At 42.1% G+C, this 17965-nt stretch overlaps 1 long non-coding RNA gene across 1 annotated transcript; it reads right to left on the bottom strand.

Annotated features, from left to right (window-relative positions):
- Nucleotides 1-8492: 8492 nt before the first annotated feature.
- On the bottom strand, nucleotides 8493-14227 carry LOC106028593 (uncharacterized). Its single transcript, XR_001202218.2, has 3 exons — nucleotides 14093-14227; nucleotides 13442-13606; nucleotides 8493-10619 (listed from the first exon to the last, which is right to left on the bottom strand). It is a non-coding gene; the product is annotated as an uncharacterized LOC106028593 (long non-coding RNA).
- Between the last annotated feature and the right edge of the window lie 3738 nt (nucleotides 14228-17965).

Here is a 17965-nt window from a genome sequence, read left to right as displayed (position 1 = left end):
ATTGAGGGTGGTAAAAGAAACACATGGTTTGTTTAGATATATTTGATTTTTAATTTTTTGTTTGTATTTATTGAAATACAATTTACATACCACAATGTTAAATAAGGCATCTTTTAAGAAGTATAATGAAGTGAGATTGTATCCACGGAAGTCACAAATTTGTGGACTTACACCACTTTCCAAAACATTTTATCACCTAAACAGAAACCCTGTGCCCATTAGCAGTTACTCCCCGTTCCTTCACTGTATATAGCTTCCCATTTTCTACACTTCCATAAACTAGCATGAAATGCTTTAAAAATAGGAAATGTTAAGGACACTTCAAAATGAAAATTTACATAATCTAGCAGTTCCAAAGAGAGGGGCTTTGGGTGCCACACAAAGGAATTTGTCACAACAGCCAACAAAAAGAATGGTTAGGGGAGCACCTCATTCCTTCTCTAGAAGTATCTAGGGAATTCCCCCATGAGAGTAAGAAGCTTTAAAGTGAATTATTTAGCATTATGAAGACTTAACACTGGGAACCTGAAGGAAGAGGATTTAGTCTTGAAAATCCCTGTGCAGAGCTTCTCTATCCTTGGCCTCCAGAAAATTCAAGAATGCCTCCGGGCCTGGAGTGCATGATGATGACCCAAGGCCTAGTGGAGGCACTGGGTGTCCCACTGCTATCCCAGCCACGAGGCTCACTCTCCAGCACACTGGCTCCTCCTCCACCATGACAGCAACGTAGTCACTTCTCTCTGTACGTCAGCTTTGCCCCTACACCATCTGCCCAACTCTGGGCACCTTTAGACAGTCAAACCCTTGGAGAGGAGGTCCTGATTGGGACAGTCCATCATCACGGTCCCTCGAATTCCCATCAGCCTGTCTCCAACACAGACATTGCCAATTACCTGTAGCTGCATTATTAATAAATTATTTATTGTCTGCTTCCTCCTTGGTAAAAAGGGAATGCTAATTAAACCCATTTGGTAGTAGTTTGAGGATTTAGACAGCTAATGCGCATTCAGTACTTAGCACAATGCCTGGCTCATAACTGTAAACACTGACCATTATCATTACAGTTGTGGATAAATAGCAGGCTCAGTGGTTGTGTCAATTGAACCACAACCCAACAAAGATGCAAGCTTCATTCATTGTCTAACTAAAGGTGTTCATTTTCTCCTCTAGCTCTTTGGACTCACCTAGCACAGGGTCTGAACCCTGCCTGTACAGGAGTAATCATGCTTTTTGAAGTGAGAATTTGTGCACTCTCTGGTAATCCACACACAAAATGTATGTCTTTGGAATTTAAGGACGTAACAGTTCTACCCATTTCATCCTTGCTGTTAGTACTGACTCTTGTTAATATTATTATCATTGGTAATATTAGCATTGGAATTTCTCGGTTGTGCATGTTGGCTTGAATTCCAACAACTAGGGACTGGCAGCAACAGCATGGTTTCACACCCAGTAAACATTATGTGGTCATGCTAACAGTACTAAGGGTGCTCTCATCTGATGTATATTTTAAAATAAAGTCCTCCACACAAACGTAGGCTACCAATCAGCACCAGGCATTAAGTGGTTAATACAATGGTGAGACTATTAACACAAATACTTAAAATAGTACTTTATTATTTTAGCAAGCTATTTAAATGGTTCACTACATTCTACCAAAATATTTCCTGAAATCCAATCAATAGAAATCCAGTCGTTTGCTTTCATATTTAACATTCCAAAAACTCCTCTTCCCAGATTCATGACCCGAGGAAAGGCGTGGCCATAAATCCTGAAAGTCAGAATTACCTCCAGCTAACCCTAGCTTCTACCTAAAATCAGCTTTTGCCAGGACCTTCCCGGGAGGCCAACCCAGAAGCCAAGGCTGGCCTCATCTTTGTCCCTCCCTCTTTATCCTTTACAACCAAGTCCTGAAATCTACCACTGCCCTCCCCTTCCTTCTTTCCTGTGACCCCAACCCCTTCAGCTAAGCACTGCCGCAGGGCAGACAGGACGAGCCTCCTAAAACACCAGTGGAACGTGAACCCCTGCTAAACATCACCCACATTTCTCACTGTTCCCAGGACAAAGCCCAAACTGCAGCCTGGTCCCCCTCTAGTGTGGGGGTGCCTTGCACCTCCCTACAGCACTACAGTTGTTCCAGCCCCCCACACACTCATCGCAGGCCTCTGAGGCCCCCTTGCCTCCTCCTATAACACAGCCTCCTTCTCCTTGCACTAGCTGGGGCATTCCCTGCTTTCCTGACTTGGCTCAGGTCCCACTTCCTTTAGGAAACCTTCTCTAGGAAGCCTTACCTCTAAGAGCTCCCCTAGTATTTACCATATGGGCACTCACTGCCTCATTTCTTGTGTCTCTCTTCCACCTGCACAGGGCCTCCTGTTTCCTTCATGAGTCTCTCCAGGGCTGAGAAGGGTGCCTTGACCACAGGAGGCACACAGAACTGTTGACTTGATTGACTGACTGAGTGATACAACAGTAATATACTGGACAAAATGCCCCAAGCTACTGGTTAAGTAGAAATTCCCCTTATCTGCCCCCCAAATCTACAGAAACCCCTACACAGAAGTAAATTATACTTGAAGATCTATTGATTAACATAATGCCAGCCTGGGGCTACATAGGAAGACCCTGTCACAAACAAACAAGCCAACAGAAAATACATAATGGTCAAAAGTTATACGGAATTCAGTAGAACATTGAGGTAGCTATATATTTCATCAACGCTAAAGTACCAACATGTATTCAAAGGTGAGATACACATAGGATTTTCCAGCCTCTGCAGCACCTCTGAAGCTATTGCAGTCTACAGGGATGAGGTCCTTCAGGGGGCAGAGAACCTTAAAAAGGCCTGGAGCCCAGGTTTTCCAGATTCACAGTTTGCCTAGAGATGGATCAATTCCTGAAAATTAATGAAAACTAAGAATGAAAATAGAGGAGAGGGTTCAATAAGGCAGTCAGTATCTTGAACATTAATTCATCCCACCAAAACACAGTAGTTTTTACTCTAATCCGGCCAGTGTCAGAGACTAAGGTTGATGCTTCATTGTGCACCCCAAGTCCCAGAAGTGGAGGTGAGGCCCAAGTGCACACTGGGAATGCAGGTTACAGAGTGCTATCTTACAGGTGTGGGGAACGCTATGACTGGGGCTCGGATCTCTGGGTGGATCTTTCTGTTTCTTTTCATTTTTAGACCCACTCACCCCAACAGACTCACATTTTCAGACAGCTCAGAAAGTCGTGCTGCTGGTTTGTCTTCTTAAAGGAGAGCTCATAAGAGGCACCCATGGGTTCCATTGGCCCCCTGGGATCATCCTCGATACGGATTTCACCAAAGCCCTTACCTCCCTCTGGCCCTTCTCCATCCCCTCTTCTCACTGTAAGCTAAGGGATCTTGCTAAAGCACAATGAACCCCTTTTGATGCTACCCCGTTGCTTGTGGGATAAGCATGGAGCCCCCACCTTTGCCTGCATCACATGCTGCCCACCATGGTCTCAAAATAAGACTTTTCCACTCTGCACTCGCTGCAGCCACCTGTGCTCACCTGTGATTCCATTTCTAGCCATCACACATGCTGTTCCCTCTACCTGACAGCTCTCCAGCCCATCCCTTTACTCGGACAATTCCTATCCCTCATCCTGAGTTCAGGCTCCACATCACAAATCACCTCTTTGAAGAAACTTCCTTGATTCCCCTGGCAGGTCAGGGCACCCTCATCCTATCGCCTACCACCAGAGACAGCTACCCTGCTGCTCTCTGAGCTGCGCAGCTCTTTTCCAGGGTGAAGTTAAGACTCCCCTAACTCCAACCATGCATGGCCCCGACTGCTGAGTGTCAAGGTCCTCTGCCTCCAAGTGGAGATAATGTCTGCTGGGATTTAGGGCTTTGCTGTGAACCCTGACATCAAGCTAACCAGGCTTTGTGCAGATAATGTAGTCCTTTGATGTTTCACTGCACTTGCCCTTGGCTTTGAGATGCCAAAGTCTTGCTGCATCTTTTGGTGTGATCACAGGATGTGCAGTTCTGCTTCTGATTTGCTTCCAAACAATTAAAGAAAGCAAGATAAAACCCCAAATCCGAAAAGCCCTACCCAATCACTAGGCCACTCTCAAAGGAATTTCTATGAATTGTTTCCTTTTGGTCTTTCAGGAAATAAAAAAGTATGCTTTCATTACCAAATAGATGCTTATGCAAACAAGTCTGCACACACACACACATGTATTCATACCCTTTTTATTTATATCAAATGTGTTCTGATGTATTTTGAACTTGGAAGGTGTAGGATTAGTATAGGATTAATAATTGTCCTTTCCCCAGTTCCTAGTCTGGTCCATTTCTTTTTCAGCTTATATATCTGCATAACATTATGTTATATGGCTATATTATTTACTTAACTGGTCTATCATACAAGATATTTAGATTGCTTCAGTACTGTATTTTGCTTTTATGAACAGTGCTGTAATAAATATTCTTATGTATATGTATTAATGAATCTTGTAGCTATGTGGAGCTGTGGGGTTGAGGAGTATATGCTTCTCCTTTGCATTAATATTATCAAATTGTCCTTTAAAAAGTAAACCATTGGTTGATGAGGTGACACATGCCTGTAATCCCAACATTTGGAAGGCTGAGGCAGGAGGATTACCACAAGTTCAAGGCCAGGCTAACTATATAGCGAGACCCTGTCTCAAAAAACAAAACAAAACCAAAAAAACCCAGCAACAACAAAAAGTAGGCTGTCACCACTTCTGGCAACATCTGGCAGCAAGTCCTCCACAGTGCAGCCAGGACTGAATATTGAATAGTTTTTAATTTTTCACTTATCTGATCTCTGGGCGCTGATCTCTCATCTCCATTTCTAGTGAAGTTAACCATGTTTTTATAGTTTACTGTTCTGTAAACTCCCACTTTCAAATCTTCCTTTATTTTCATCTTGAATTATTTAATCTGTTTATATGAATGCTCTGAAAACTGAAAAAAATGAGACTGTGTTCTATATTAACATTTTTTCATTTTTATCTTTTTATATTTTAAACTGTATCATCTAATGTTCAGAAATTCTTGATTTTAGGCTTTGTATATTACATAAGGATGAATTCTTTAGCCCAAAGTGCAGAGGGGTAGGGAGGAGGTGGATGTGAGTATGTGTGTGTGTGTATATATATATATATATATATAAAACTGCCATGATTTGGCCTGGTTCTACAGTCCCTCAGCCCCCTTGAGACATCACAGCTTTACCAAATTACTGACAACTGATCTTTCTCTTAACAGTGTTAGATGGAATTTTCCCCTGTTCACAAATTCATCCAACGGAGCCAATATCCTTGAGATTATTCAATTGATTTTTTTCCCTGGGTCAAAATTCTTGTGTGAGCTATTGATTGTTCTTTAATGCTCTTTCTACAACTTGCATTGAAGAAGATATCTTATAAATCAAGACATCAAGTCTAATCACAATCTTGCTTTCAAAACACAAAAATCTATTTGAATACTTTTCCTAAACCTTTTGGAGAAAAATGTACTTCTCAGTGTCTTTGGCCTTCAGAGTGCAGCACCTCCAACGGAACCATTTCTGAGTGCTTGGCTTTCTGGAGGTCTCGGGGGTAGCTTATGCGTCAGCAGGGGTGGCGAGCCGTACAGGCGGCTGGTAGTGAGGCTGCGCCCATTGCAGCTTGGAGAAATTCAGCTTCTAATGCTCTAACACCACTGGCCTCTCTCCCATGATCTTAAAGTAGTCTCTTTGGGATTTTGCAGTTTATAGAATTTTTCACATAAATAAGCCCATTGCTATTTTACAGAGCAATATGGAGGCCAGTAAGATAATGTGGGTCTCATGTTTTTACTTAGAAACATGACAGTCAAGGAGATAAGGCTTTTGTAAAAGGTATAGAGGGAAAAATGATTGTGTGTGTGTGTGTGTGTGTGTGTGTGCTTGTGTGTGCATGGTACTGGGATCATGCTTGCTTTACCATTGTACTACATCCCCAGCCCTTTAAAATAAAACTTTAAAACATTTTTTGAGATAGAATCTCAGTTAAATAAATTGACAATGATGTTATGATCCTTCTGCCTCAGCCTCCTGACATTACATGTGTGTTCGCATATGTACACTTGCTTCTAGTCTTGCTCTAGTCTTTTGACTCTGAATTTACCATTTTTTCCCCCAAGTCTCACTGATTCTCCTATTAATAATGATTTTCATGTGATAAAAGGCCTAGGCTAAATAAAACATTTTTATTAAAATAGTCATGTGCTCAAGGAAGTAATTCCAAAGACCCTCCAAAATGAACTGACCTGCTCAGTGAATTAGCACAGGGTCCTGCAGACTCCTAGGGTACACTTGGGTTAGGGTGGCCAAATAACATAAAGTTGCATTTCATATAACAAGTTTGTATTCTGTTTGTCTAAGTTTATACTTTTGTATCAGTATGTCTGATTATCGCAAATATTGCATGGGGCATATTTACATTAAAAGCTTTTGTTGTTTATTTGAAATTAAAACTTAACTGTTGTCTTATATTTCTACTTGCTAACTTTGGAATTCTAGTTGAGGAACGAGTTTGTCAGTAGACAGATGAAGATTTTTGACATTCTTGGCCTGATGATATGTTAGCTGATTTTTCAATATGGAAATAAGAAGAAATGACTCCTCAGTATAGAAATAAGGAGGTAAAAAAAGAAAGAACCAAAGAAAGAAAGATAGAAATGAGAGAGGTTACCTAAGTTCTCATAGATAAGGAACACATTTGTCCATTTTTTTGATACCAAATAAAATATTTAATAATGTATCATTACAAAAGTAACCAAAGATATGTGCAAGTATTCATTTGTAAATGTGATCTTTTTTATCATTGTTTATCATCCTGAAAAAAAGGCAGCATCCCATTTACCTCAAATGAGAATTGGTGAATTATCAATTCAGTTAATGGAGCACAAATTGATCTAGATATTCCTTAAGCTGAAAATATGTTGAGAGAATACAGGATGAAAATAGAAGTGGCTAAAAGTTATATTTTTGTGAAATAATTGCATTTTTTCTATTAAAGCACCCTCTAACCCCATGTTTTAACATCTTTGAAGTTAAGACGCTGTTTAATGGCATATTCAGTTGCTGTTAACCAGGTGGCAGGCATGATGTAACTGTCACTGAAGGGCATGTGGAAACTCAGTCACTGCGGGTGATGGTATGATCTCAGTATGCTGTGTACACATTAGTACAACACACTCTGAATTTACCATTTAAAAATCCTCAAAATTCTACACTATGAGCATTAAAATGAAAAGTTAGAGCATGGTGGCACACACCTGTAATACCAACAATCTGGGAGGCTGAGGCAAGAGGATTGTAGATTCAAGTCTATTCTGGGCAACAGGGAAATAGCTCAATGTGGAAGCCTTTCTATCAACTCCCAGTACTAGGGGGGGAGAAAGAAAGAAAGAGAGAGAGAGAGAGAGAGAGAGAGAGAGAGAGGAAAGAAAAGAGATCTTCTGTCCAGTAAAGCATAATCTCAAAGTAGAAGAAACTAAATTTGATTTTGGTAACACAAACCTTTTTGTCATGGAGAAGTGATCAGTTTTGTATTTTTTTGCATTCAACAATTGAGTGCTCTACAGAACCCAAGAGGGAGGACATTAACAAGTGGATGAGGAGGGCTGTATTTTGCTATTCGAATGCGTAAAAGGGTTGCCTATCACAGGCCCAGAGGGAAACGGAAGGCAACTAGCTTGCCTTAAGCCACTTAAGCAGGTTCAGGGCTGGCTTGGGGCAAAGCTGAGAAGGAGAGCTCAGCCCAGCTCTGAGGACTGCGAGCACAGTGTACTAACTTCTGACCCAGTCCCATTCTGCTAAAGCAAAAGGTGGGAGACATCGGGAAGGCTCCACGTATGTCTGGGACTCTCTAGCTGTCAAGGGCCAGAGCACCTCTGGGTGACAGAAGGAAGGGTGGAAGGGAAGGGCACCAATGGACGGAGATGGTGCCACCACTTGATTAGCATTTTATGTTGTCTGGAACATGCTCTGGTCACTTGAGAGACTCAGATAGAAACAAATCCTTGGGGTTCAGGCCAATGTCTAAATTTGCCCTCTGGACTCATCCCTAATCTCTGACTGAAGAGTGCTTTATCCCTAGCAAAGTGAGGAAGGGAATTTGCAGCAACTGGAGCCCAGGTCCTGGCTGCAGAGGCACAAGAACAATGGGAGAAATCAGCATGTGGGCTCTGTGGTGATAAATCACTTCATGCCCCTCACCAGCCAATCAAGTGTCTTGCCTCGCTCAGGTGTTCATCTGCAATGTGTACTTAATAATGATGATAATACTTGTTAAATTCTCACCAGGCAGCAAGTATTGTACATTTATATTTATATTCACTAATTGGCATAACCTTGGAAGTTAAGTATTATAACTTGAACTTTATAGATTAGGAAATCTAGTTCAAATTCCTCCTGAAAGGGCTAGAAACAGAATTAAAACTTCACGATTTGCTGCCCTGAACCATACTCATGGTACACTTTTCTGAGGAGGAAAAAAATAAAACCAGACTACCATAAACTATTTCTTTCCAATCCTACTATGTTTGTTTTAATGTCATTTCTAGAACCCCCTTTGTCTCTTCTTATATACCATGTAGACCATCAAAGAACTGCCACATAGTCTTCCCATAATCCTCTGTGTGGCTCCCATGATCCTCTGTGCTTCCTATAATGTCCTGGGCCTTCTACATACCCTGTGCCTTCCACTTTTAGTGGGCTCATAATTACCAGATAGTACCCCCTAAGTACTACCTGGGGTCCACCTGTGACTGAATTAAGCCTTTCTCCTCAACATGGTCAATGAAGAACACTTGGACCTGTGTGAAGAACACTTGGACCCACTGGGCAGGCTTAAGCTCAGAACCAGCTTTTGTGACTGACTTCTGTAGAAGGTTGCAAGGGGCATTCAGTCTAAAATATCCTCCTCCAATGCTGGTGCCCATTTCTATGTTCACTGAGGTGTTCAGGTGCCTATTGCCACAAAGTACGTAAGTAAGTAAGAGTGAGATGCCCTATCTCTTCAGTCTGCCCCAATCTCCTCGGCCCTTGCCTAATGTAAACAGTTGGCTGCCTCTGGATCTTGTGCTCAGTGCAAACAACTGTGAACTGGGATTTATCTTAAACCCCTAATCCTTAAGCCTGACATTTGGACCTTAGCTCAGTGGTGGGCTATTTTGTATCATTGAAAACTCTAAAAGATTCACCATCACTGCCTTAGGTGGTAACTGGAAAATCAGGTTGGGGCAAAAGGAGAGCAGGGAATGAGTATGTAGCCTATAATTTTGTTAAGAGTCAGGTGAGACATTAAGACCACCGATCAAACAATTAGTTTGGCATCTGGCTCCATGAATCCTGGTGAAGTTTGCAATGCTATAAAATAGAAAATAAACTGTATGCTGGTTCTGTTTTCTGCTTGACTCTAAAACAAAAGCAGCTGCCACCAGCACAAAAGATACATAAATTAACTTGATGTTTAGCAAATCCTTATGCAGGACACTGTTTTACGTCAGCCCAAATCTTAGCTTGGTTCTATCAATAGCTGAGCATGTTGCTGACAGTGTGTGTCATTCTGCTCCTTTAAACCTTAAAAATCTGCATTATCTTGGGACTGTGCCCAGAGGGCTGATGGCGCTCCTGGGCAGCATGGCAGAGAGACAGTTCAGTGATGGGTACTCACGTCCCAGAGGAGCTCTCTAGGGTGGGGAGCAGAGACGAATGAATGGGTACACCAGCTAAGTCCCTTTCTCATGTGGCATTTCACAAAGTGATTTTACTTTTTGCACATGAGATCTCTGATGGTGAAGGTGAAGACATAGTCAGGATCCCTTTAAAATCACAAGGGTTAGAGGAATTGCTGGGATCGGCCTTTGTTTCCTAAGGAGCTCGGCCTCCATCTATCCCTGGCCTGGGGCTGGGTCTCCTGCTTGAAGACCTCCTTAATTCTGCACGCGCTTGTTCCTTCTCAGGACAGGAGGTCCAGCATTTTGCTGCTGATCTCTTTGCTCAGGCACCCGAATCTGTGCTCCAGCCGACGTCCGCTCTTGCCTCCCACTTTGTGGCACTCAGTGAAAATGCTCAGTGACAGGAAGTGAACCGCAGCGATGGCCATCCGGACAAAGATCGTGGATTAGTTAGAACTGTGTGACTAAAGACCTTGGCAGCAGGCTCGGGGCTTTGAGCCACTCCAGGAAAGCAAAGTCCCGGGTGTTGTAGCCTGGCTTCCTTCAAGGGCACGGTGGAAGAAGGGCAGAGGGCATAGCAGTGCCCTAAGAAAAGTAGGCATCAGGTCCAGCTTGACGCAGACCAGCTGTGCATTTGAGCTGCTGCCTACTTTTAAACTTAGAATAAGAAGCATCAAATATGTTGTAAGGATTTAATAATGGCATCTATTAGCATTGCCTTAGACCAGTCATTGTCCTAAGCTTGTGTGTAATAAGTCCTCACTGAAACCTTAGGAAGCATGTATTACTGCTGATACAAATTTATCTATTGAAGAAATTAAGGTACAGAAAAGTTAACTACCTTGCTCTCAGGATAACAAGTGGTAGGCTACGGTTTCGCTCCACAGTCAGTGCCGTTAATCACAGTCTGTGTTACAGCAAAATATGAAGAAGGAAAAAGAGGAAGAGACATTCAAATCATGACATTTCATTGATTTTAAAACACAATTTCCCCCGCATTTTAGCATCTCTGCAACCTGTTCAAAGGATTATTTAAAATAATTAGTTATGAAATGAATTTGAGTTGGGGCTGACTCTTGAATCATCGCTTGAATTCCAATCCTAATTCATTTTCTCTTTACTAAAAATAGTAGCTATTAAGCTGAGTGTAGTGGCCCGTGTCTATAATCCCAGCATTCAGGGAGGTTGAGGCAGGATTGTAAGTTTAAACCCAGCCTGGGCAATTTAGTGATTTAACAAGATCTTGTAAAAGAAAGAAAGAAAGAAAATTAGGCTGGGGATGTTGCTCAGTGCAAAGACCCTCGGTTCAATCCCCAGTGTGCAAAACAAACAAACAAATAAATAAATGCAATAGAAATTGAGTATTTGTTTTCTACTTTGTGAAGATAACATTAGCCAAGCATACTTTGGACTCTAAACACCAAATAAGTACAAGTCCTTACAATGCCCTGAAAGGCTCTGCCACACTCTTTCATAACATGCTGGCCTTTCTGCCCTAACTCTTTTGGGATACATCCAAGCACACAGAGCTGTCTGATTAGGAATGTTCTGCCCAGTAGTTTACTTTTTTTCTCCCCGGCACTGAGGATCAATCTCAGGACCTGGCAGATGCAAGGCAAGTGCTCTAACACTGAGCTATACTCCAGCCCTCATGGTTTACTTCTTAACTTCCTCTGCTCTCTACTCAGACTGGAGGCCCTGCTCATACGATCTTAATCTGAATCTTGCCCTCAAAGTCACTACTTTGACTTTATTTTGTGTATTATGTGTCTCTTTCTGGTTGGAAGTTCACTGAATGAAGACTTTTTTGTTTGGTTAAGTTTGCTTGCTATACGCTTTGCTTCTATATGCTCAGTAGCTAGGGTATGGCCAGGATGTGGTGGCCCCCAACAGGGTCTCCCTATGTAGCCTGGACCGGGCTCAAACTTGCGATCCTCCTGTCTTAGCACAGAGTGCTGGGATTACAGGCTCATGTCACTGCACTCAGTTTAACAAATATTCCCTGGATGAGTAAGTTACTGCAGACTGTTTGGGGGTCTTGTTTGACGTTTAAGGATGATTCTCTCGAAAGTGTTAGCTCATCCCGAGAAGGAGGGGTCCAGACCCAGAGAGAGGGGGGCAAGGCAGCGAGGATGGACTGCATTCTAGGCCTGTCTCCTTAGAATTCCACTGACAAGAGGAGGACATTTAGCAGAAAGGGACCTGTGTGTGACTACAAGGATGAAACCAAGACTTGCTGTTTTCAGTTGGGTCCTGGGTTGTCACATTAGTTTAAAGTGATTTTGATTCTCTTAGATACAAATCAGGGGCTCTGGGAGCTCAGCATCCCTCCAGTTCCACTGTGCCTGGCCTGTGCCCTGTGCAGGGTGACACTCTTTTGTTTTTACTAGTGGACTAAATACCCAGTTGGTTGATACAGCCCATGATCTTTGTAACTTATCCATCTTTGTTTCCTCCCTTCATTCTTAAGGACAAATCCTTCTCCTGTTATACCTGAGAGGAAATGACAAGCAAGAATTCTCAGCTTTGCGATTCAGAAGGGAAACTATAGTCTTAGAAATATAAAATGCCTTGTCAAAAGCAAAATTCCACATGGCAAAGAATGCTGACTGCATCCGAGGTTTATAACTTCCCAACCTCAGCATCCTTCCTGGCAAACATTTGGCATTCTTCATTGGACCCAATTTCCCCTCCCACCCTGCCCTATTTCCAAAATCTGGCAGCTTGTGGCAAGGAGATGAGAAAACCATGGGCTCGGTCATTGCCACTGGTGGAACCTGCTTCCAGCTGCAGCCAGTGGAAAGTTACCTGGTTTGTTTTGCCCTGAGGGTGAAGCCCACTTTCACAGCTTGTGTCTCAGGACAAACATTAGCGATCTAATCTTTCCAAGCTTATCTGCAGTCCTGCAGGATTTGAAACTATCTTATCTCAAGAGAATACATCCTTTATGTCTTAAAACTTGTTTAAAATTAATTTTAAAGACAGCTGAGGAAGGATTGTGTGATTGGTTGGAAGACATTTAGAAAACAGTCATCCTATTTCTGAAATTCAGAAGCCTTACAAGAACCATGTCTGGGAATTTAAAGAAAATCATCTGAAAGTTGAGCCTTTGCTTCTGCATGATTTTTTAAATAAAGGGAAACTGTCTCAGCAAAAGTGCATCAACTTTCACAGATCATAAGAAACTGATGAAAATGCCCAGATGTGCTTTCATGAGGCCTGGTGGCGGGAGGGGTTTGTCTTGCCCTCGGAAAGAATGTCTACATGGGGAACCCCATGGAATCTGTTTCACTTTAAAGGAAAAAATCTGCAGTAATTTGCTGAAAAGAAATATGATTACTGTGACTAAGAGAAGCAATAAAACACAAAGCAAGTTACCACAGGCAGCCTCAGTAACATGACCTTTAAGAAGATAATGTTGGTACTGCAGTCCCTGAACAAAGCTAGGGAGCACAAGACCGTGAACACTTCTACAGGGTCACTAGGACCTTCTCCCCATGGCAAGATGAGCTTTCGGCTTTTCTTTTTTTTTTTTTTTTTTTTTTTTTGTCTTTTTCCTTTTTGTCGGTACCAGGGATCGAACTCACGACTGCCTGCTTGCAAGGCAGGCACTTATGCCGCTGAGCTAAATCCCCAGCCCCCTCGGCTTTTCTATAAGAATATACCAGCCTGAACCTCAGCCCTCACAGGAAGACCCTGTAGTTTCTAGAGCAGAGGGTGCCCACTTACCTCAGGTGAGCTGAAGACACCAGGAAAGGAACTGAGTCTCCCACCAGAAGAAAAGGAATGGCCACGGGACCAAGGAGCTATGCAACATTTTGGGCTCATCTCTTGAGATCAATTCTTGGGGAAGAACAACAAAATTCCACAATACATTCTGCCTTTCATTTTTACCTGAAAAGCAATAAGACAATTAAAAGAAAAAAATGTGGGGTGAGGTGACAGTACCTGCCAGTCGAGTCTGTCTCCTCAAAGTTATCATCAGCTCTCACCAGAAAGCTTACTATTCGAGAGAGTAACAAATGATTCTCTTTAGACTTAAGCAATCAAACTGCCCAATAGCCTAAAGAGGAAAAAAAATCAGAAAAAGGATAGCTACTGGGTACAGTGGTGCCCATCCATAATCTAGATACTTGAGACAGAGGCAGGAGGATTACAAATACAAAGCCAGATTAGCCAATTTATTGTGACTCTGTCCAACAGTAAAGAATGGAAGGGGCTGGAGATGCAGCTCAGTGGTAGAGAGTTTGAATCCCTAATATCTCCCCTGCAAAACACACACAAATAGCAGACAACAGACTATATTCAGGCCCACGGCAGCCTTTATGGTTGTTTCTTGTTGCCTCTGGGTCTGTCTTTACAGACTAGAAAGCTGTTTACCTTACTCCCTGAGCATTCCAGAGCTCAGCAGATAAGAAGATACTTCAGAAATAATGCTCGTCAATAAATACGTCAGAAATGACCAGCTCAAGGAAACCATGAGATTGACTTCCAAATATTGGTCAAGAGCTTGAGGTGTGATGAGTCAAGGATACATTTCATGGTTTGCAGTGCCTTTTCTTTCTAGGAACCTGAGGAGATAACAATGTTATTACATTTATTAAGTGGGTCTTCCTACAAGGGAAGAGCTCAACAAGGTTAAACTGGGTTTCTGAGAGGAAAATGTGTTCCCCAGGTATGGCGGCCCATGTTACCCTCTTGGTCCCCATGGGTGTCTGCTGGTGGCAACATACACAGCAGAGTGGGGAATGCTGGGCTTCAGTCCTGCTTAGTGTTTGACCAAAGGTGATGCTGACTTAGTGGACTAAGGTCATGCCCTCCCTTCTCCCACAATCGATAATTTAATGTGACTTATCAGAAACAGAAAGAATTGTTTACTTTTAAATCCTGGATCCCATAAAGGGAGAAGGGAAAGATCTAAAAGTCACAGACACTTAGGGCTCTCGGCCCTGCACATCACTCTGCCGGCCAGAGAGGTGGTCTGGGACTGAGAGAAGGCCAGCGCTGACGAGGTAAGTGCCTGCCTCCCCCCGTGAGGCCTTCCAGCTGCCCTGGCTGAAGCCGGTTGCTCTCTCCTGGCTTATGGGATGAGGGTGAGCTACTGCCGTGGGCCTTGAACAGCATCAAGTGTTGAGCACATCTTGCTTGTCTGCTGTGATTATTCACTTTCTTCAGAAAGCCTAAGGGATCCTGGAGACTTTCTTGAAGTTTCCTTTCACCTCTGTGGGGAGAAAGAGAGAGGCTGTGAAGCAGTTGAGGGTCCAGAAATGATGTGACCTTTTATTTCTCTCCTTTGAATGGCTGTACAGCAAGCTGCTCCCTGTTTTACAATGGTCTAATTTATTAGTAACACCAAAGTCTTTAATCAGGCTTCTACCAGAATGACTAACTGAATTAGCTTGATCTGAACAAGAGTCTTCCCTGCCTTCCCTGTGCTTCAGGCCACATACATAGGCAGAATGTACTGTTTTGTTCTTATATTTCTAAAATGCTTGCTTGGGAATTGTTGTTTTCACATGTGTCAGCCCAACCCCTTCCCTCAGTTGGCCACCTACACAAAAATGAAAGCCATCTGTAGAAATCCCCAAGCCTCAACAATTCTCCCTAAAAAAATCCCCCAAAGGCACCATCTTGAGAACTTGCCTGATAATTCCCTCTTCACTCTAGTTTGGTGATAAAAATAGATAATAAATGTACAAATAACGAGCTTTCCAGATTTCACCATCCGATAGATCTCAATAAAAACAGAAATGCTGCTTTGTGCCTGTTTTCGAGAACATTCTATTTTAAATGTTCCATGTGTTTTTGTAATGACAAGATTTGGAAGTATAATACTTTTTTTTTGTCTTCATCTAGACTATAATTGCCTGAAAGAATCAAATTGATGCATTTAATACACCTATTTTGTATGATAGTAAATGTAGATTTAGAATAAAAAAGCATCATTTTGTTTTGTTAGTTTCATGAGAAATCATTTTTGGTACGGACAGGTTAATTTTGTGACAGGGTAATACTTCCCAGGCCCTGAAGCACTCACTGCTTGACCTGATGGAGGCTGACCTCTAAGTATTCTTAGACTCCAAGTACAAAATATTACAGCAAAGGCGAGCTGGCACTGACCTGAGGAGGAACAGGAAGTTGTAATGTTCCTGATGCTTAGGTGTCTGACGCATCTTGCTGGGAGCTATGGAGCATGGGGAACACTTAGGGAGTGATAGATTTGCTGGGAAGCTAAGCTCCCTAAGGCATCCTTCTTAATGAACTTTCTTTGCCACTTAGGGAAGGAAAGTCATAGCATTCAAAGAACAGCAAGCCAGGTGCAGCTTATTTTTCCTCACAGGTCCAATGGGGAAACTGCACTCAGAATTGACAAGAGCAGCAAGACATGGCAAGAGATCCCATCCCAGGCCGGCAAATGAGGGCACAGGGCTGAATTTTAGTTTTAAAAGCCAGTTAGGAATGCTTTACCCTCAGGTTCACATGGGCAGCTCTCAGGAATTAGGGCACACAGAGAGATGGTAGAAGGTTTATGCGGATGAGACCAAAGACCTAGAGAAGCTAAGATCTCTTGAGGCCTTTTCTAAACTATAGAAAATTGATGGCATTTGAACAAGTCACCCTGTTTAATATCCAACACCTTTGCCTTAAACATTGTTTCCTCCTCCCCTTCTATATAGAAAATAACACGTATTATTATTTCCCAGCTAGCTTATATATTTTATTTCTTTTTTAAAAACTGGGGATCCATTCCAGGGCCCCCTGCATGGCAGACGAGCCCTCTATCACTGAGTTATACCCCACCCCTCTGTTTTATAATAACTGATACTATTCACATTCAGTTGTTACATTCAGTTGAAACAGACTTGCTAACCCTTCAGAATGAGAAAAGGCTACACAAATGCAACAAATAAATAAATAAATCCAAGAGCGGATCCTGGCATATAACCATTTTCAGTTTCTAAACTACTGACACAGTGTGGAATGGTCTTTGAAAGAAAAAACGAAAACACCCAATCGGCTTATTTAAATTGCTGGTAAACAATTGATAGAGTTAACCACTCTTGCAATCAAGGAAGAAATCAAAGATAAATGCTGCCTAGCACTGTTCACAGGGCCGAGGAAATAATTGACACTCATTAAACATGTGCTGTTGCTTGATGCAATGATGCTATAAATTACCGTACTGTCTAATAAAGTATGCCACTAATGATTTGCTAAGAAGTTGGCCTGTGGTCCTTCACTCAGCAGCGCTAACTTTGATGCTTGTGACAAACCACGTGTTTGTACGGGAGATCCTCATCTCCAAATTTCAGAAAAGTGTTTTGCAAGGAGGAATTGTTATTAGGGAACCCAAAGGAAAAACCCAATGTAATGATTTTAAAATTCCATTTATTTTTCTCATCTATAAAGCACTTTAGAAATTAATGAATGCAGAGACATAAAAGGAGAAAAAATGAAACCATCATCTTCTATTCAAAGATAAAACCATTTAACATTTAACATTCGATGTTTTCCCCTCCAGCATATACAAACTTTTCACAGAAAGGGGTCAGACTGTGTGTGCTGCTGGGTAAATGACGTCTTCACTCAGCGACCAATACTGGATTTCCAAGTCAAAGTCATTTTTCTACAACATCAATTAAATGACTATGTTGTTATCATAAACATTCCTGTCATTAGACATTTAGGCTTTTTCTAATATTTATGTTTATAAACAATGCCATCCTGAACAACCTTATCAGGAAATTTTCTTCCAATTTTTACTTTTTTTTTTTTTTGAGATACATTTATGGGCCATGGAAATAGAAAGGAAGGGTTTGTTAAGATTTATCTGTAATGCACTAAATCTACTCTTTTTTTCTTTTTCCTTGTTTACTTGCTTCTATTCCCTGCCTTTTATAGATTACTCAAAACCTGAAGCAAACATGGAGCCACAGGTGCCCTGAGAAATGAAGTGATCCACATCTTGACCCAGAATGGATTTCTCCAAGTGTGTCCTAGGAGGACCCTTTACTCTAGCCAATGGTTCATCTCTCATTGCTGAGTTTAGATTGCTAGGTTCCCATGATGGTGGTTAGCTGCATTCTCAGAGTGACCTCAGGCACACAGGATGAGCAGAATGAGGCTGACTGACTTGTTAGGAAGAGCAGTAGAAAACAGGGAAGAACCAGAAGACAGCTCATCATACCGGATGTGTCTCTCGCACTATACCTGCAGTGCTGAGGTAGGGGTGGGGCCAGTTGGAACTCCAGG

Source organism: Cavia porcellus, unplaced genomic scaffold, assembly GCF_034190915.1.
Source record: "Cavia porcellus strain 051 isolate PalLab524CR breed Dunkin Hartley unplaced genomic scaffold, mCavPor4.1 scaffold_20, whole genome shotgun sequence".
Lineage (NCBI taxonomy): Eukaryota > Metazoa > Chordata > Mammalia > Rodentia > Caviidae > Cavia > Cavia porcellus.
Note: the sequence above shows the minus strand (reverse complement) of the source record. Positions and strands in the feature narration are given on the sequence as shown.